The sequence below is a fragment of the Triticum urartu genome, chromosome 6A, assembly GCF_056163025.1.
Source record: "Triticum urartu cultivar PI428250 chromosome 6A, HENAU_Tu73, whole genome shotgun sequence".
In the NCBI taxonomy this organism is placed as follows: Eukaryota; Viridiplantae; Streptophyta; class Magnoliopsida; order Poales; family Poaceae; genus Triticum; species Triticum urartu.
In genome coordinates, this window is record NC_141878.1 from 15601681 (window position 1) to 15615480 (window position 13800).

A 13800-nucleotide genomic window follows, 5' to 3' on the forward strand; every position below is an offset into this window, starting at 1 on the left:
GTCCGGAGCAAGGAAAATGTCCCCCACGGCGGTTAGTGGTGACGAGCACCTTTGAGGTGCATGGTGCGGTGATCCAGAAATGGTATTGGAGTGCCGTGGGTGCTACACGGTGGCGATTGGGCCGCATTGGTGTATGGAGTTGATGAGGGATGCTCTAGAGAGCTCATGGCGGTAAGAAGTGGTGGTGGCTATTATTTCTCCAGTAGTGGAAAATGAGAGTGTAGGGGTATAACTCATTAGGCATGAAGATTCCCAAGAATGGGTGGAGGAGCTATGGGTGGGAAAGAGTGCTCGGGGAGGGGGAGTTTCTAAATAGGAGATCTTCTAGAGGTGATAATGATGGGTTTCTCTGGCTAGAGCACACACGCTTGAAGCGATACGATTGGAGTTTTGTTGTAGTACGTGAAGGAAATATGCCCTAGAGGCAATAATAAAGTTATTATTTATTTCCTTATATCATGATAAAAGTTTATTATTCATACTAGAATTGTATTAACCGGAAACATAATACATGTGTGAATACATAGACAAACAGAGTGTCACTAGTATGCCTCTACTAGACTAGCTTGTTAATCAAAGATGGTTATGTTTCCTAACCATGGACAAAGAGTTGTAATTTGATTAACAGGATCACATCATTAGTTGAATGATCTGATTGACATGACCCATTCCATTAGCTTAGCACCCGATCGTTTAGTATGTTGCTATTGCTTTCTTCATGACTTATACATGTTCCTATGACTATGAGATTATGCAACTCCCGTTTGCCAGAGGAACACTTTGTGTGCTACCAAACGTCACAACGTAACTGGGTGATTATAAAGGAGCTCTACAGGTGTCTCCAAAGGTACATGTTGGGTTGGCGTATTTCGAGATTAGGATTTGTCACTCCGATTGTCGGAGAGGTATCTCTGGGCCCTCTCGGTAATGCACATCACTTAAGCCTTGCAAGCATTGCAACTAATGAGTTAGTTGCGGGATGATGTATTACAGAACGAGTAAAGAGACTTGCCGGTAACGAGATTGAACTAGGTATGGGATACCGACGATCGAATCTCGGACAAGTAACATACCGATGACAAAGGGAACAACGTATGTTGTTATGCGGTCTGACCGATAAAAGATCTTCGTAGAATATGTAGGAGCCAATATGAGCATCCAGGTTCTGCTATTGGTTATTGACCAGAGACGTGTCTCGGTCATGTCTACATTGTTCTCGAACCGGTAGGGTCCGCACGCTTAAGGTTACGATGACAGTTATATTATGAGTTTATGCATTTTGATGTACCGAAGGTTGTTCGGAGTCCCGGATGTGATCACGGACATGACGAGGAGTCTCGAAATGGTCGAGACATAAAGATTGATATATTGGAAGCCTATGTTTGGATATCGGAAGTGTTCCGGGTGAAATCGGGATTTTACCGGAGTACCGGGAGGTTACCGGAACCCCCCGGGAGCTACACGGGCCTTAGTGGGCCTTAGTGGAAGAAGAGGAGACGCGGCCAGGGCTGGGCCGCGCGCCCCTCCCCCCTAGTCCGAATAGGACAAGGAGAGAGGGGGCCGGCGCCCCCCTCCTTTCTCTCTCTCTCTCTCTCTCTCTCTCTCTCTCTCTTTTCCACCTCGCGAATCCTATTCCAACTAGGATTGGGGGAGAAGTCCTACTCCCGGAGGGAGTAGGACTCCTCCTGGCGCGCCCTATGATGGCCGGCCGGCCTCCCCCCTTGAGCCTTTATATACGGAGGCAGGGGCACCCCAGAGAGACACAAGTTGATCCACGTGATCATATTCTTAGCCGTGTACGGTGCCCCCTTCCACCATAGTCCTTGATAATATTGTAGCGGTGTTTAGGCGAAGCCCTGCTGCAGTAGAGCATCAAGATCGTCACCACGCCGTCGTGCTGACGGAACTCTTCCCCGACACTTTGCTGGATCGGAGTCCGGGGATCGTCATCGAGCTGAACGTGTGCTAGAACTCGGAGGTGCCGTAGTTTCGGTGCTTGATCGGTCGGGCCGTGGAGACGTACGACTACATCAACCAAACGCTTCCGTTGTCGATCTACAAGGGTACGTAGATCATACTCTCCCCTCTCGTTGCTATGCATCATCATGATCTTGCGTGAGCGTAGGAATTTTTTTGAAATTACTACGAAACCCATCAGTGGCATCCGAGCCTAGGTTTTATATGTTGATGTTATATGCACGAGTAGAACACAAGTGAGTTGTGGGCGATATAAGTCATACTGCTTACCAGCATGTCATACTTTGGTTCGGCGGTATTGTTGGACGAAGCGGCCCGGACCGACATTACGCGTACGCTTACGCGATACTGGTTCTCCCGACGTGCTTTGCACATAGGTGGCTTGCGGGTGACAGTTTCTCCAACTTTAGTTGAACTGAGTGTGACTACGCCCGGTCCTTGCGAAGGTTAAAACAGCACCAACTTGACAAACTATCGTTGTGGTTTTTGCGTAGGTAAGATTGGTTCTTGCTTAAGCCCGTAGAAACCACGTAAAACATGCAACAACAAAGTAGAGGACGTCTAACTTGTTTTTGCAGGGCATGTTGTGATGTGATATGGTCAAGACATGATGCTAAATTTTATTGTATGAGATGATCATGTTTTGTAACCGAGTTATCGGCAACTGGCAGGAGCCATATGGTTGTCGCTTTATTGTATGCAATGCAATCGCGCTGTAATGCTTTACTTTATCACTAAGCGGTAGCGATAGTCGTGGAAGCATAAGAATGGCGAGACGACAACGATGCTACGATGGAGATCAAGGTGTCGTGCCGGTGACGATGGTGATCATGACGGTGCTTCGGAGATGGAGATCACAAGCACAAGATGATGATGGCAATATCATATCACTTATATTGATTGCATGTGATGTTTATCTTTTATGCATCTTATCTTGCTTTGATTGACGGTAGCATTATAAGATGATCTCTCACCAAATTATCAAGAAGTTTTCTCCCTGAGTATGCACCGTTGCGAAAGTTCTTCGTGCTGAGACACCACGTGATGATCGGGTGTGATAGGCTCTACGTTCAAATACAACGGGTGCAAAACAGTTGCACACGCGGAATACTCAGGTTATACTTGACGAGCCAAGCATATACAGATATGGCCTCGGAACACGGAGACCGAAAGGTCGAGCGTGAATCATATAGTAGATATGATCAACATAGTGATGTTCACCAATGAAACTACTCCATCTCACGTGATGATCGGACATGGTTTAGTTGATTTGGATCACGTAATCACTTAGAGGATTAGAGGGATATCTATCTAAGTGGGAGTTCTTTAAGTAATATGATTAATTGAACCTAAATTTATCATCAACTTAGTACCTGATAGTATCTTGCTTGTTTATGTATGTTTGTAGATAAATGGCCCGTGCTGTTGTTCCGTTGAATTTTAATGCGTTCCTTGAGAAAGCAAAGTTGAAAGATGATGGTAGCAATTACACGGACTGGGTCCGTAACTTGAGGATTATCCTCATTGCTGCACAAAAGAATTACGTCCTGGAAGCACCGCTGGGTGCCAGGCCTGCTACTGGAGCAACACCAGATGTTGTGAACGTCTGGCAGAGCAAAGCTGATGACTACTCGATAGTTCAGTGTGCCATGCTTTACGGCTTAGAACCGGGACTTCAACGATGTTTTGAACGTCATGGAGCATATGAGATGTTCCAGGAGTTGAAGTTAATATTTCAAGCAAATGCCCGGATTGAGAGATATGAAGTCTCCAATAAGTTCTATAGCTGCAAGATGGAGGAGAACAGTTCTGTCAGTGAGCATATAGTCAAAATGTCTGGGTATAATAATCACTTGATTCAGATGGGAGTTAATCTTCCAGATGATTGCGTCATTGACAGAATTCTCCAATCACTACCACCAAGCTACAAGAGCTTCATGATGAACTATAATATGCAAGGGATGAATAAGACTATTCCCGAGCTCTTCGCAATGCTGAAAGCTGCGGAGGTAGAAATCAAAAAGGAGCATCAAGTGTTGATGGTCAACAAGACCACTAGTTTCAAGAAAAAGGGCAAAGGGAAGAAGAAGGGGAACTTCAAGAAGAACAGCAAGCAAGTTGCTGCTCAAGAGAAGAAACCCAAGTCTGGACCTAAGCCTGAAACTGAGTGCTTCTACTGCAAGCAGACTGGTCACTGGAAGCGGAACTGCCCCAAGTATTTGGCGGATAAGAAGGATGACAAGGTGAACAAAGGTATATGTGATATACATGTTATTGATGTGTACCTTACTAATGCTCGCAGTAGTACCTTGGTATATTATACTGGTTCTGTTGCTAATATTTGCAACTCGAAACAGGGACTACGGATTAAGCGAAGATTGGCTAAGGACGAGGTGACGATGCGCGTGGGAAACGGTTCCAAAGTCGATGTGATCGCAGTCGGCACGCTACCTCTACATCTACCTTCGGGATTAATATTAGACCTAAATAATTGTTATTTGGTGCCAGCGTTAAGCATGAACATTATATCTAGATCTTGTTTGATGCAAGACGGTTATTCATTTAAATCAGAGAATAATGGTTGTTCTATTTATATGAATAATATCTTTTATGGTCATGCACCCTTGAAGAGTGGTCTATTCTTATTGAATCTCGATAGTAGTAACACACATATTCATAATGTTGAAACCAAAAGATGCAGAGTTGATAATGATAGTGCAACTTATTTATGGCACTGCCGTTTAGGTCATATCGGTGTAAAGCGCATGAAGAAACTCCATACTGATGGACTTTTGGAACCACTTGATTATGAATCACTTGGTAATTGCGAACCGTGCCTCATGGGCAAGATGACTAAAACACCGTTCTCCGGTACTATGGAGAGAGCAACAGATTTGTTGGAAATCATACATACAGATGTATGTGGTCCGATGAATATTGAGGCTCATGGCGGATATCGTTATTTTCTCACCTTCACAGATGACTTAAGCAGATATGGGTATATCTACTTAATGAAACATAAGTCTAAGACATTTGAAAAGTTCAAAGAATTTCAGAGTGAAGTTGAAAATCATCGTAACAAGAAAATAAAGTTTCTACGATCTGATCGTGGAGGAGAATATTTGAGTTACGAGTTTGGTGTACATTTGAAACAATGCGGAATAGTTTCGCAACTCACGCCACCCGGAACACCACAGCGTAATGGTGTGTCCGAACGTCGTAATCGTACTTTACTAGATATGGTGCGATCTATGATGTCTCTTACTGATTTACCGCTATCGTTTTGGGGTTATGCTTTGGAGACGGCCGCATTCACGTTAAATAGGGCACCATCAAAATCCGTTGAGACGACGCCTTATGAACTATGGTTTGGCAAGAAACCGAAGTTGTCATTTCTGAAAGTTTGGGGCTGCGATGCTTATGTGAAAAAGTTTCAACCTGATAAGCTCGAACCCAAATCGGAGAAATGTGTCTTCATAGGATATCCAAAGGAGACTATTGGATACACCTTCTATCACAGATCCGAAGGCAAGACTTTTGTTGCTAAGTTCGGAAACTTTCTAGAGGAGTTTCTCTTGAAAGAAGTGAGTGGGAGGAAATTAGAACTTGACGAGGTAACTGTACCTGCTCCCTTATTGGAAAGTAGTGCATCACAGAAAACTGTTTCTGTGACACCTACACCAATTAGTGAGGAAGCTAATGATGATGATCATGAAACTTCAGAACAAGATACTACTGAACCTCGTAGATCAACCAGAGTAAGATCCGCACCATAGTGGTACGGTAATCCTGTTCTGGAAGTCATGCTACTAGATCATGATGAACCTACGAACTATGAAGAAGCGATGGTGAGCCCAGATTCCGCAAGATGGCTTGAAGCCATGAAATTTGAGATGGGATCCATGTATGAGAACAAAGTATGGACTTTGGTTGACTTGCCCAATGATCGGCAAGCAATTGAGAATAAATGGATCTTCAAGAAGAAGACTGACGCCGACGGTAATATTACTGTCTACAAAGCTCGACTTGTCGCAAAAGGGTTTCGGCAAGTTCAAGGGATTAACTACGATGAGACCTTCTCACCCGTAGCGATGCTTAAGTCTGTCCGAATCATGTTAGCAATTGCCGCATTTTATGATTATGAAATTTGGCAGATGGATGTCAAAACTGCATTCCTGAATGGATTTCTAGAAGAAGAGTTGTATATGATGCAACCGATAGGTTTTGTCGATCCAAAGGGAGCTAACAAAGTGTGCAAGCTCCAGCGATCCATTTATGGACTGGTGCAAGCCTCTCGGAGTTGGAATAAATGCTTTGATAGTGTGATTAAAGCATTTGGTTTTATACAGACTTTTGGAGAAGCCTGTATTTACAAGAAAGTGAGTGGGAGCTCTGTAGCATTTCTGATATTATATGTGGATGACATATTACTGATCGGAAATGATATAGAATTTCTGGATAGCATAAAGGGATACTTGAATAAGAGTTTTTCAATGAAAGACCTCGGTGAAGCTGCTTACATATTAGTGAAGGAAATATGCCCTAGAGGCAATAATAAAGTTATTATTTATTTCCTTATAATCATGATAAATGTTTATTATTCATGCTAGAATTGTATTAACCGGAAACATAATACATGTGTGAATACATAGACAAACAAAGTGTCACTAGTATGCCTCTACTAGACTAGCTCGTTAATCAAAGATGGTTATGTTTCCTAACCATGAACAATGAGTTGTTATTTGATTAACGAGGTCACATCATTAGTTGAATGATCTGATTGACATGACCCATTCCATTAGCTTAGCACCCGATCGTTTAGTATGTTGCTATTGCTTTCTTCATGACTTATACATGTTCCTATAACTATGAGATTATGCAACTCCCGTTTGCCAGAGGAACACTTTGGGTGCTACCAAACGTCACAACGTAACTGGGTGATTATAAAGGAGCATTACAGGTGTCTCCAAAGGTAGATGTTGGGTTGGCGTATTTCGAGATTAGGTTTTGTCACTCCGATTGTCGGAGAGGTATCTCTGGGCCCTCTCGGTAATGCACATCAATTAAAGCCTTGCAAGCATTGTAACTAAATGAGTTAGTTGCGGGATGATGTATTACAGAACGAGTAAAGAGACTTGCCGGTAACGAGATTGAACTAGGTATTGGTATACCGACGATCGAATCTCGGGCAAGTAACATAGCGATGACAAAGGGAACAACGTATGTTGTTATGCAGTCTGACCGATAAAGATCTTCGTAGAATATGTAGGAACCAATATGGGCATCCAGGTCCCGCTATTGGTTATTGACCGGAGACGTGTCTCGGTCATGTCTACATTGTTCTCGAACCCGTAGGGTCCGCACGCTTAAGGTTACGATGACAGTTATATTATGAGTTTATGCATTTTGATGTACCAAAGGTTGTTCGGAGTCCCGGATATGATCACGGACATGACGAGGAGTCTTGAAATGGTCGAGACATAAAGATTGATATATTGGAAGCCTATGTTTGGATATCGGAAGTGTTCCGGGTGAAATCGGGATTTTACCGGAGTACCGGGAAGGTTACCGGAACCCCCCGGGAGCTAAATGGGCCATGATGGGCCTTAGTGGAAAAGAGAAGAGGCAGCCCTACATGGGCTGTGCGCCACCCCCTTCCCCTAGTCCTATTAGGACTAGGAGAGGTGGCCGGCCCCCTCTCTCTCTTTTCCCCCTCCGCGAATCCTATTCCAACTAGGATTGGGGGGGGGGAATCCTACTCCCAGAGGGAGTAGGACTCTCCTGGCGTGCCTCCTATGGCCGGCCAGCCTCCCCCCTCTAGTCCTTTATATACTGAGGCAGAGGCACCCTAGAACACACAAGTTGATCCACGTGATCTATTCCTTAGCCGTGTGCGGTGCCCCCTGCCACCATAGTCCTCGATAATACTGTAGCGGAGTTTAGGCGAAGCCCTGCTGCTGTAGTGCATCAAGATCGTCACCACGCCGTCGTGCTGACGGAACTTTTTCCCCGACACTTTGCTGGATCGGAGTCCGGGGATCGTCATCGAACTGAACGTGTGCTCGAACTCGGAGGTGCCGTAGTTTCGGTGCTTGATCGGTTGGATCGTGAAGACGTACGACTACTTCCTCTACGTTGTGTCATCGCTTCCGCAGTCGGTCTGCATTGGGTACGTAGACAACACTCTCCCCTCTCGTTGCTATGCATCACATGATCTTGCGTGTGCGTAGGAATTTTTTTGAAATTAGTACGAAACCCAACAGTGGCATCCGAGCCTAGGTTATTTATGTTGATGTTATTTGCACGAGTAGAACACAAGTGAGTTGTGGGCGATATAAGTCATACTGCCTACCAGCATGTCATACTTTGGTTCGGCGGCATTGTTGGACGAGACGACCCGGACCAACCTTACGCGTACGCTTACGCGAGACCGGTTCCCCCGACGTGCTTTGCACATAGGTGGCTTGCGGGCGACTGTCTCTCCAACTTTAGTTGAACCGAGTATGGCTACGCCCGGTCCTTGCGAAGGTTAAAACGGAGTCTATTTGACAAACTATCGTTGTCGTTTTGATGCGTAGGTGAGATTGGTTCTTGCTTAAGCCCGTAGCAGCCACGTAAAACTTGCAACAACAAAGTAGAGGACGTCTAACTTGTTTTTGCAGGGCATGTTGTGATGTGATATGGTCAAGACATGATGCTGAATTTTATTGTATGAGATGATCATGTTTTGTAACCGAGTTATCGGCAACTGGCAGGAGCCATATGGTTGTCGCTTTATTGTATGCAATGAAATCGCGATGTAATGCTTTACTTTATTACTAAGCGGTAGTGATAGTCGTGGAAGCATAAGCTTGGCGAGACGACAACGATGCTACGATGGAGATCAAGGTGTCACGCCGGTGATGATGGTGATCACGACGGTGCTTCGGAGATGGAGATCACAAGCACAAGATGATGATGGCCATATCATATCACTTATATTGATTGCATGTGATGTTTATCCTTTTTATGCATCTTATCTTGCTTTGATTGTCGGTAGCATTATAAGATGATCTCTCACTAAATTATCAAGAAGTGTTCTCCCTAAGTATGCACCGTTGCGAAAGTTCTTCGTGCTGAGACACCACGTGATGATCGGGTGTGGTAGGTTCTACGTTCAAATACAACGGGTGCAAAACAGTTGCACACGCGGAATACTCAGGTTATACTTGACGAGCCAAGCATATACAGATATGGCCTCGGAACACGGAGACCGAAAGGTCGAGCGTGAATCATATAGTAGATATGATCAACATAACGATGTTCACCATTGAAAACTACTCCATCTCACGTGATGATCGGTTATGGTTTAGTTGATTTGGATCACGTAATCACTTAGAGGATTAGAGGGATGTCTATCTAAGTGGGAGTTCTTTAATTAACTTGATTAACTGAACTTAAATTTATCATGAAACTTAGTACCTGATTAGTATCTTGCTTGTTTATGTTTGATTGTAGATAGATGGCTCGTGCTGTTGTTCCGTTGAATTTTAATGCGTTCCTTGAGAAAGCAAAGTTGAAAGATGATGGTAGCAATTACACGGACTGGGTCCGTAACTTGAGGATTATTCTCATTGCTGCACAGAAGAATTACGTCCTGGAAGCACCGCTGGGTGCCAGGCCTGCTGCAGGAGCAACGCTAGATGTTATGAACGTCTGGCAGAGCAAAGCTGATGACTACTCGATAGTTCAGTGTGCCATGCTTTACGGCTTAGAATCGGGACTTCAACGACGTTTTGAACGTCATGAAGCATATGAGATGTTTCAGGAGTTGAAGTTAATATTTCAAGCAAATGCCCGGATTGAGAGATATGAAGTCTCCAATAAGTTCTATAGCTGCAAGATGGAGGAGAACAGTTCTGTCAGTGAGCATATACTCAAAATGTCTGGGTATAATAATCACTTGATTCAATTGGGAGTTAATCTTCCAGATGACAGCGTCATTGACAGAATTCTTCAATCACTGCCACCAAGCTACAAGAGCTTCGTGATGAACTATAATATGCAAGGGATGAACAAGACTATTCCCGAGCTCTTCGCGATGCTGAAAGCTGCGGAGGTAGAAATCAAGAAGGAGCATCAAGTGTTGATGGTCAATAAGACCACTAGTTTCAAGAAAAAGGGCAAAGGGAAGAAGAAGGGGAACTTCAAAAAGAGCGGCAAGCAAGTTGCTACTCAAGAGAAGAAACCCAAACCTGGACCTAAGCCTAAAACTGAGTGCTTCTATTGCAAGCAGACTGGTCACTGGAAGCGGAACTGCCCCAAGTATTTGGCGGATAAGAAGGATGGCAAGGTGAAAAAAGGTATATGTGATATACATGTTATTGATATGTACCTTACTAATGCTCGCAGTAGCACCTGGGTATTTGATACTGGTTCTGTTGCTAATATTTGCAACTCGAAACAGGGACTACGGATCAAGCGAAGATTGGTTAAGGACGAGGTGACGATGCGCGTGGGAAACGGTTCCAAAGTCGATGTGATCGCAGTCGGCACGCTACCTCTACATCTACCTTTGGGATTAGTATTAGACCTAAATAATTGTTATTTGGTGCCAGCGTTAAGCATGAACATTATATCTGGATCTTGTTTGATGCGAGACGGTTATTCATTTAAATCAGAGAATAATGATAGTTCTATTTATATGAGTAATATCTTTTATGGTCATGCACCCTTAAAGAGTGGTCTATTCTTGTTGGATCTCGATAGTAGTAACACACATATTCATAATGTTGAAACCAAAAGATGCAGAGTTGATAATGAAAGTGCAACTTATTTGTGGCACTGCCGTTTAGGTCATATCGGTGTAAAGCGCATGAAGAAACTCCATTCTGATGGACTTTTGGAACCACTTGATTATGAATCACTTGGTACTTGCGAACCGTGCCTCATAGGCAAGATGACCAAAACACCGTTCTCCGGTACTATGGAGAGAGCAACAGATTTGTTGAAAATCATACATACAGATGTATGTGGTCCGATGAATATTGAGGCTCGTGGCGGATATCGTTATTTTCTCACCTTCACAGATGATTTAAGCAGATATGGTATATCTACTTAATGAAACATAAGTCTGAAACATTTGAAAAGTTCAAAGAATTTCAGAGTGAAGTTGAAAATCATCGTAACAAGAAAATAAAGTTTCTACGATCTGATCGTGGAGGAGAATATTTGAGTTACGAGTTTGGTGTACATTTGAAAAATTATGGAATAGTTTCGCAACTCACGCCACCCGGAACACCTCAGCGTAATGGTGTGTCCGAACGTCGTAATCATACTTTACTGGATATGGTGCGATCTATGATGTCTCTTACTGATTTACCGCTATCGTTTTGGGGATACGCTCTAGAGACGGCCGCATTCATGTTAAATAGGGCACCATCAAAATCCGTTGAGACGACACCTTATGAACTGTGGTTTGGCAAGAAACCAATTTTGTCGTTTCTAAAAGTTTGGGGCTGCGATGCTTATGTGAAAAAGCTTCAACCTGATAAGCTCGAACCCAAATCGGAGAAATGTGTCTTCATAGGATATCCAAAGGAAACTATTGGATACACCTTCTATCACAGATCCGAAGGCAAGACTTTTGTTGCTAAATTCGGAAACTTTCTGGAGAAGGAGTTTCTCTCGAAAGAAGTGAGTGGGAGGAAAGTAGAACTTGACGAGGTAACTGTACCTGCTCCCTTATTGGAAAGTAGTACATCACAGAAAACTGTTTCTGCGATACCTACACCAGTCAGTGAGGAAGCTAATGATGATGATCATGAAACTTCAGAACAAGATACTACTGAACCTCGTAGATCAACCAGAGTAAGATCCGCACCAGAGTGGTACGGTAATCCTGTTCTGGAAGTCATGTTATTAGATCATGATGAACCTACGAACTATGAAGAAGCGATGGTGAGCCCATATTCCGCAAAGTGGCTTGAAGCCATGAAATCTGAGATGGGATCCATGTATGAGAACAAAGTATGGACTTTGGTTGACTTGCCCGATGATCGGCAAGCAATTGAGAATAAATGGATCTTCAAGAAGAAGACTGACGCTAATGGTAATATTACTGTCTACAAAGCTCGACTTGTCGCAAAAGGTTTTCGGCAAGTTCAAGGGATTAACTACGATGAGACCTTCTCACCCGTAGCGATGCTTAAGTTTGTCCGAATCATGTTAGCAATTGCCGCATTTTATGAGTATGAAATCTGGCAGATGGATGTCAAAACTGCATTCCTGAATGGATTTCTGGAAGAAGAATTGTATATGATGCAACCAGAAGGTTTTATCGATCCAAAGGGAGCTAACAAAGTGTGCAAGCTCCAGCGATCCATTTATGGACTGGTGCAAGCCTCTCGGAGTTGGAATAAACGTTTTGATAGTGTGATCAAAGCATTTGGTTTTATATAGACTTTTGGAGAAGCCTGTATTTACAAGAAAGTGAGTGGGAGCTCTGTAGCATTTCTAATATTATATGTGGATGACATATTGTTAATTGGAAATGATATAGAATTTCTGGATAGCATAAAGGGATACTTGATTAAGAGTTTTTCAATGAAAGACCTCGGTGAAGCTGCTTTCATATTAGGTATTAAGATCTATAGAGATAGATCAAGACGCTTAATTGGACTTTCACAAACAACATACCTTGACAAAATTTTGAAGAAGTTCAAAATGGATCAAGCAAAGAAAGGATTCTTGCCTGTGTTACAAGGTGTGAAATTGAGTAAGACTCAATGCCCGACCACTGCAGAAGATAGAGAGAATATGAAAGATGTTACCTATGCATCAGCAATAGGATCTATCATGTATGCAATGCTGTGTACCAGACCTGATGTGTGCCTTGCTATAAGTCTAGCAGGGAGGTACCAAAGTAATCCAGGAGTGGATCACTGGACAGCGGTCAAGAACATCCTGAAATACCTGAAAAGGACTAAGGATATGCTTCTCGTATATGGAGGTGACAAAGAGCTCGTCGTAAAAGGTTACATTGATGCAAGCTTTGACACTGATCCGGACGATTCTAAATCGCAAACCGGATACGTGTTTACATTAAACGGTGGAGCTGTCAGTTGGTGCAGTTCTAAACAAAGCGTCGTAGCGGGATCTACATGTGAAGCGGAGTACATAGCTGCTTCGGAAGCAGCAAACGAAGGAGTCTGGATGAAGGAGTTCATATCCGATCTAGGTGTCATACCTAGTGCATCGGGTCCAATGAAAATCTTTTGTGACAATATTGGTGCAATTGCCTTGGCAAAGGAATCCAGATTTCACAAGAGGACCAAGCACATCAAGAGACGCTTCAATTCCATCCGGGATCTAGTCCAGGTGGGAGACATAGAGATTTGCAAGATACATACGGATCTGAATGTTGTAGACCCATTGACTAAGCCTCTTCCACGAGCAAAACATGATCAGCACCAAGGCTCCATGGGTGTTAGGATCATTACGGTGTAATCTAGATTATTGACTCTAGTGCAAGTGGGAGACTGAAGGAAATATGCCCTAGAGGCAATAATAAAGTTATTATTTATTTCCTTATAATCATGATAAATGTTTATTATTCATGCTAGAATTGTATTAACTGAAAACATAATACATGTGTGAATACATAGACAAACAAAGTGTCACTAGTATGCCTCTACTAGACTAGCTCGTTAATCAAAGATGGTTATGTTTCCTAACCATGAACAATGAGTTGTTATTTGATTAACGAGGTCACATCATTAGTTGAATGATCTGATTGACATGACCCATTCCATTAGCTTAGCACCCGATCGTTTAGTATGTTGC